Genomic DNA, 6395 nt, shown 5'->3' with positions numbered 1-6395 from the left:
TTATATGAAAGTTTTTATTATACCCATCTTGGATGCCTATCATATTAGGACTAGTTTTATAGCCAAAGAAAATTACCATGCTGTTCTAAAAGACTCTCAAAATAATATAAGTGAAGCATGAGAGATCAATAATTTCTATAAAATAAAACCACCACCGTGCACTAAAAAGATATAAGTGAAGCACTAGAGAAAAATTATCTAGCTCAAAAGATATAAGTGAAGCACATAGAGTATTCTAATAAATTCCGATTCATGCGTGTCTCTCCCCAAAGGTGTGTACAGCAAGGATGATTGTGGTAAACTAAAAGGCAAAGACTCAAATCATACAAGACGCTCCAAGCAAAACACATATCATGTGGTGAAAGAAATATAGCCTCAAGTAAAGTTACCGATAGACGAAGACGAAAGAGGGGATGCCTTCCAGGGGATCCCCAAGCTTAGGCTTTTGGTTGTCCTTGAATTTTACCTTGGGGTGCCTTGGGCATCCCCAAGCTTAGGCTCTTGCCACTTCTTATTCCAAAATCCATCAAGTCTTTACCCAAAAACATGAAAACTTCACAACACAAAACTTCAACAGAAAATCTCATGAGCTCCGTTCACTAGTAGAAGAAGGGCCATTTGTCCTGGTTCGTAAGGCCCATTTGTCCCGGTTGTGGAACCGGGACTAAAGGGTCGTTACTAAAGCCCTATACCTTTAGTCCCGGTTCTTACACGAATCGGGACAGATGGGCCTCCACGTGGCCGCTGCGGCGAGCCCAGGCAGGAGGGCCTTTGGTCCCGGTTGGTAGCGTCCACGCGTCAGCATTTCAAGGGCTAGGGTTTTTGTTTTTTTGAAAGGGGGGGTTAGGGGGTTTTGGGGGGTTAATTTAGGTGTTTCATATATTGTGTTAGCTAGCTAATTAATAGAGAGAAGTGTCCTCTCTTATCTCCGTGCTCGGTCGATGCTACGTACTATACGTATAGAGAGGACTCGACACGCTAGCAAGTAAGCAAATGAAGGAAACAGAAGATCGTCATGAACATATGCATACAGAGAGAAGTGATATCGACCTCTCCTTCTCCGAGAGATTGGTCGAACAACAAGTTTTCGTATATCTATCCGACGCTACTGGCTACATATATACAATATAAGATATCTTACAATATAATCCCCTAATTATATATGAACACAGGGTCCACATGGTATTCTCTGTCTTTATCGATCACGTGGTCAAGAAAGAATGCTGCCAATTCCTCTTGAATTGCTCGCATGCGATCTGGTGTTAGTAGTTCATCCCACATCTGAAACATCTAAATTTGAAGAAGGGTGTTAATACATATATATGAATGAATGAAACTCAACACAAATGATGGTAATAAAATAAAATTGTGAATATTATTGCTTACGCACTTCATATTGTTTGTCAGAGTAGCCCCGCTCACAGGTCGTGTGGCGGATGGACTCGCAAACGTAGTATCCACAGTAATTATTCCCGGCTACCTGCCACAACCACTTTACAAGAAATAGAGGTCAATCAAACTGATAAGCAAGCATGCTAAATGGTATTGATGAAACTAGCGCTTGAACTCACTAGGAGATGCGTGGAACTAGTTAGTAGTACTTACTTTCGGGTGTGTAAATCGCAGCTTCCTCGGCAGTCCCGGAGCTTTTGCGGTGAATTTTTTCCAAACCCTGCCAGACAAAGAAAACAATTACTTGATATCAGGAAATGAACAAAGTTGCCGATATGGTGCGATAATGATCGATTTAACTTTCTTCTCGAGCATTTCAGTCATGTCCCCATACTCCTGGGGATCTTTTCGTCTCGAGTCTAAGACGGTTACTAGTCCCTGGTCAAGCTTAATCTCTAGGAGAATATAGTGGAACCTGCACACGCATGCATAACTGATACGTCTCCAACGTATCTATAATTTTTTATTGTTCCATGCATATTATATTCTGTTTTGTATGATTAATGGGCTTTATTATACACTTTTATATTATTTTTGGGACTAACCTATTAACCGGAGGCCCAGCCCAAATTGCTGTTTTTTGCCTATTTTAGAGTATTGCAGAAAAAGAATATCAAACGGAGTCCAAACGGAATGAAACCTTCGGGAACGTGATTTTCGGAACAAACGTGATCCAGAGGACTTGGATTCCAAGTCAAGAAATCAACCAGGAGAGCACGAGGCAGGGGCGCACCTACCCCCCCCCCCCAGGGCGCGCCCTCCACCCTCGTGGGGCCCATGTTGCACCACCGACGTACTTCTTCCTCCTATATATACCTACGTACCCCCAAACCATCAGGGGCATCCACGAAAACCTAATTCCACCACCGCAACCTTCTGTACCCGTGAGATCCCATCTTGGGGCCTTTTTCGGCGTCCTGCCGGAGGGGGCATCGATCACGGAGGGCTTCTACATCAACACCATAGCCTCTCCGATGATGTGTGAGTAGTTTACCTCAGACCTTCGGGTCCATAGTTATTAGCTAGATGGCTTCTTCTCTCTCTTTGGATCTCAATACAAAGTTCTCCATGATTCTCGGGGAGATCTATTTGATGTAACTCTTCTTTTGCGGTGTGTTTGTTGAGACCGATGAATTGTGGGTTTATGATCAAGTTTATCTATGAACGATATTTGAATCTCCTCTGAATTGTTTTATGTATGATTGGTTATCTTTGCATGTCTCTTCGAATTATCAGTTTGGTTTGGCCTACTAGATTGATCTTTCTTGCAATGGGAGAAGTGCTTAGCTTTGGTTTCAATCTTGCGGTGTCCTTTCCAAGTGACAGTAGGGGGAGCAAGGCACGTATTGTATTGTTGCCATCGAGGATAACAAGATGGGGTTTATATCATATTGCATGAGTTTATCCCTCTACATAATGGCATCTTACTTAAAGCATTACTCTGTTCTTTTGAACTTAATACTCTAGATGCATGCTGGATAGCGGTCGATGTGTGGAGTAATAGTAGTAGATTCAGGCAGGAGTCGGTCTACTTGTCGCGGACGTGATGCCTATATACATGATCATACCTAGATATTCTCATAACTATGCTCAACTCTATCAATTGCTCAACAGTAATTTGTACACCCACCGTAATACTTATGCTCTTGAGAGAAGCCACTAGTGAAACCTATGGCCCCCGGGTCTATTTTCCATCATATTAATCTTCCAACACTTAGCTATTTTTATTGCCTTTTATTTTTCTTTGCATCTTTATCATAAAAATACTAAAAAAAATTATCTTATCATATCTATCAGATCTCACGTTCGTAAGTGACCGTGAAGGGACTGACAACCCCTTTATTGCGTTGGTTGCGAGGTTCTTATTTGTTTGTGTAGATGCGAGGGGCTTGAGCGTGGCCTCCTACTGGATTGATACCCTTGTTCTCAAAACTGATGGAAATACTTACGCTACTTTGCTGCATCACCCTTTCCTCTTCAAGGGAAAAACCAACGCAGTGCTCAAGGGGTAGCAAGAAGGATTTCTGGCGCCGTTGCCGGGGAGTCTACGCAAAAGTCAACATACCAAGTACCCATCACAAACTCTTATCCCTCGCATTACATTATTTGTCATTTGCCTCTCGTTTTCCTCTCCCCCACTTCACCTTTGCTGTTTTATTCGCCCTTTTTCTTCTTTCCTCTTGCTTCTTGTGTTACCATGTACCTTCTTTTTGCTTGCATCTTCGCTTGCTAAAAGTTTATGGATCCTCATCCACTTGCTAATCTCTTTATGAGATCCAATTATGATGAACCTATTCCTAGTGAGTTGAGTGCACTAGATTATCTTTATGAGGTTTTGCTTGAAATTCGTGAATCTGAAAATTGTGATGAAGTACTTTATGAAGCAATTCATGATAGATCTTTGAATAAAAAGCATGATTGCAATGATGTTATTATAAATTTTATTGATGTCAGTTGTGTCAATGATATGCAAAACCTCAAGCTTGGGGATGCTGGTTTTGCTATGTCTACTACTTGTTGCAATGATCATGATTGGGGTGATTCTTCTTATGATGTTGAAAATTTATTTAAGCCCCATGTTGAATATGAGATTGATAATAGTGTTTGCAATAATATTGAAAGTGGGTTTGGAAGAGTGTCAACTTCAGATCCCACATATTTGGAGAATGTTCAATCTTATGGTATTTTTGATAAAAGTGGGTTTGGAGAGGTCATGACTTTAGTTAATGATATTCCCACTATTTTGGAAGAGTGTCAACTTTACATGCATGTGGATCATGTAGAAATTTTATGTGATAGCTATATTGTTGAATTTGAATATGATCCCACATGTAATTATTATGAGAGAGGAAAATATGGTTGGAGAAATTTTCATGTTACTAAATTACCTCTCGTTATGTTGAGATTGCTATTGTTTCTCACTTCTTCCTTGCATATGCTAGCATTTGCTTGTCTTGATAATTTTTTTTCCTATAAGATGCCTATGCATAGGAAGTATGTTAGACTTATATGTGTTTTTCACATGCTTTATGATGCTCTCTTTGTGCTTCAATTCTTGTCTTTCATGTGAGCATCATCGAAATTATCAATGCCTAGCTAGGGGCGTTAAACGATAGCGCTTGTTGGGAGGCAACCCAATTTTAGTTTTTTGCTTTTTGGTTCTGTTTAGGAATAAATATTTTAGCTAGCCTGTTTTAATTAGTGTTTGTGCCAAGTTAAACCTATAGGATCTTCTTGGATGATAGTTATTTGATTTTGCTGAAAATTCCAGAAACTTTCTGTTCACGAAAACAATTGTTAGAAATCACCAGAACGTGATAAAATATTGATTCCAATTGCAGCAGATCAATAAACAAATTTTCTAGGTCGTCCTATTTTGGTAGATTTTTTGGAGTTTCAGAAGTTTGCGTTAGTTACAGATTACTACAGACTATTCTGTTTTTGACAGATTCTGTTTTTCGTGTGTGGTTTGCTTATTTTAATGAATCTATGGCTAGTAAAATAGTTTATAAACCATAGAGAAGTTGGAATACACTAGGTTTAACACCAATATAAATAAAGAATGAGTTAATTACAGTACCTTGAAGTGGTGTTTTGTTTTCTTTCGCTAACGGAGCTCACGAGATTTTCTGTTAAGTTTTGTGTTGTGAAGTTTTCAAGTTTTGGGTAAAAGATTTGATGGATTATGGAACAAGGAGTGGAAAGAGCCTAAGCTTGGGGATGCCCGTGGCTCCCCAGGGTAATCTAAGGACACCAAAAAGCCAAAGATTGGGGATGCCCCGGAAGGCATCCCTCTTTCGTCTACTTCCATCGGTAACTTTACTTGGAGCTATATTTTTATTCACCACATGATATGTGTTTTTCTTGGAGCGTCTTCTATGATTTGAGTCTTTGCTTTTTAGTTTACCACAATCATCCTTGCTGTACACACCTTTTGAGAGACACACACATGATTCGGAATTTATTAGAATACTCTATGCGCTTCGCTTATATCTTTTGAGCTATATAGTTTTTGCTCTAGTGCTTCACTTATATCTTTTAGAGCACGGCGGTGGTTTTGTTTTATAGAAACTATTATTCTCTCATGCTTCACTTATATTATTTTGAAAGTCTTAAACAGCATGGTAATTTGCTTAAATTGGGAAATTAGTCCTAATATGCTAGGTATTCAAGACTAGTAAAAACTTTCTTAGGAGTGTGTTGAATACTAAGAGAAGTTTGATGCTTGATGATTGTTTTGAGATATGGAGGTAGTGATATTAAAGTTGTGCTAGTTGAGTAGTTGTGAAATTGAGAAATACTTGTGTTGAAGTTTGCAAGTCTCGTAACATGCACGTATTGTAAACGTTATGTAACAAATTTGAAACATGAGGTGTTCTTTGATTGTCCTCCTTATGAGGGGCGGTCAGGGACGAGCGATGGTCTTTTCCTACTAATCTATCCCCCTAGGAGCATGCACATAGTGCTTGGTTTTTGATGACTTGTAGATTTTTGCAATAAGTATGTGAGTTCTTTATGACTAATGTTGAGTCCATGGATTACATGCACTCTTATCCTTCCATCATTGCTAGCCTCTTCGGTACCGTGCATTGCCCTTTCTCACCTTGAGAGTTGGTGCAAACTTCGCCGGTGCATCCAAACCCCGTGATATGATACGCTCTATCACACATAAACCTCCTTATATCTTCCTCAAAACAGCCACCATACCTATCTATTATGGCATTTCCATAGCTATTCCAAGATATATTGCCATGCAAATTTCCACCGTTCCATTTATCATGACACGTTCATCATTGTCATATTGCTTTGCATGATCATGTAGTTGACATCGTATTTGTGGCAAAGCCACCGTTCATAATTTTTCATACATGTCACTCTTGATCCCAGTACACCGCCGGAGGCATTCATATAGAGTCATACTTTGTTCTAGTATCGAGTTGTAA

This window comes from Aegilops tauschii, chromosome 7, assembly GCF_002575655.3.
Source record: "Aegilops tauschii subsp. strangulata cultivar AL8/78 chromosome 7, Aet v6.0, whole genome shotgun sequence".
NCBI classification, from domain to species: Eukaryota; Viridiplantae; Streptophyta; class Magnoliopsida; order Poales; family Poaceae; genus Aegilops; species Aegilops tauschii.
The sequence above is the reverse complement of the archived record's forward strand: the minus strand, read 5'-3'. Positions refer to the sequence as shown.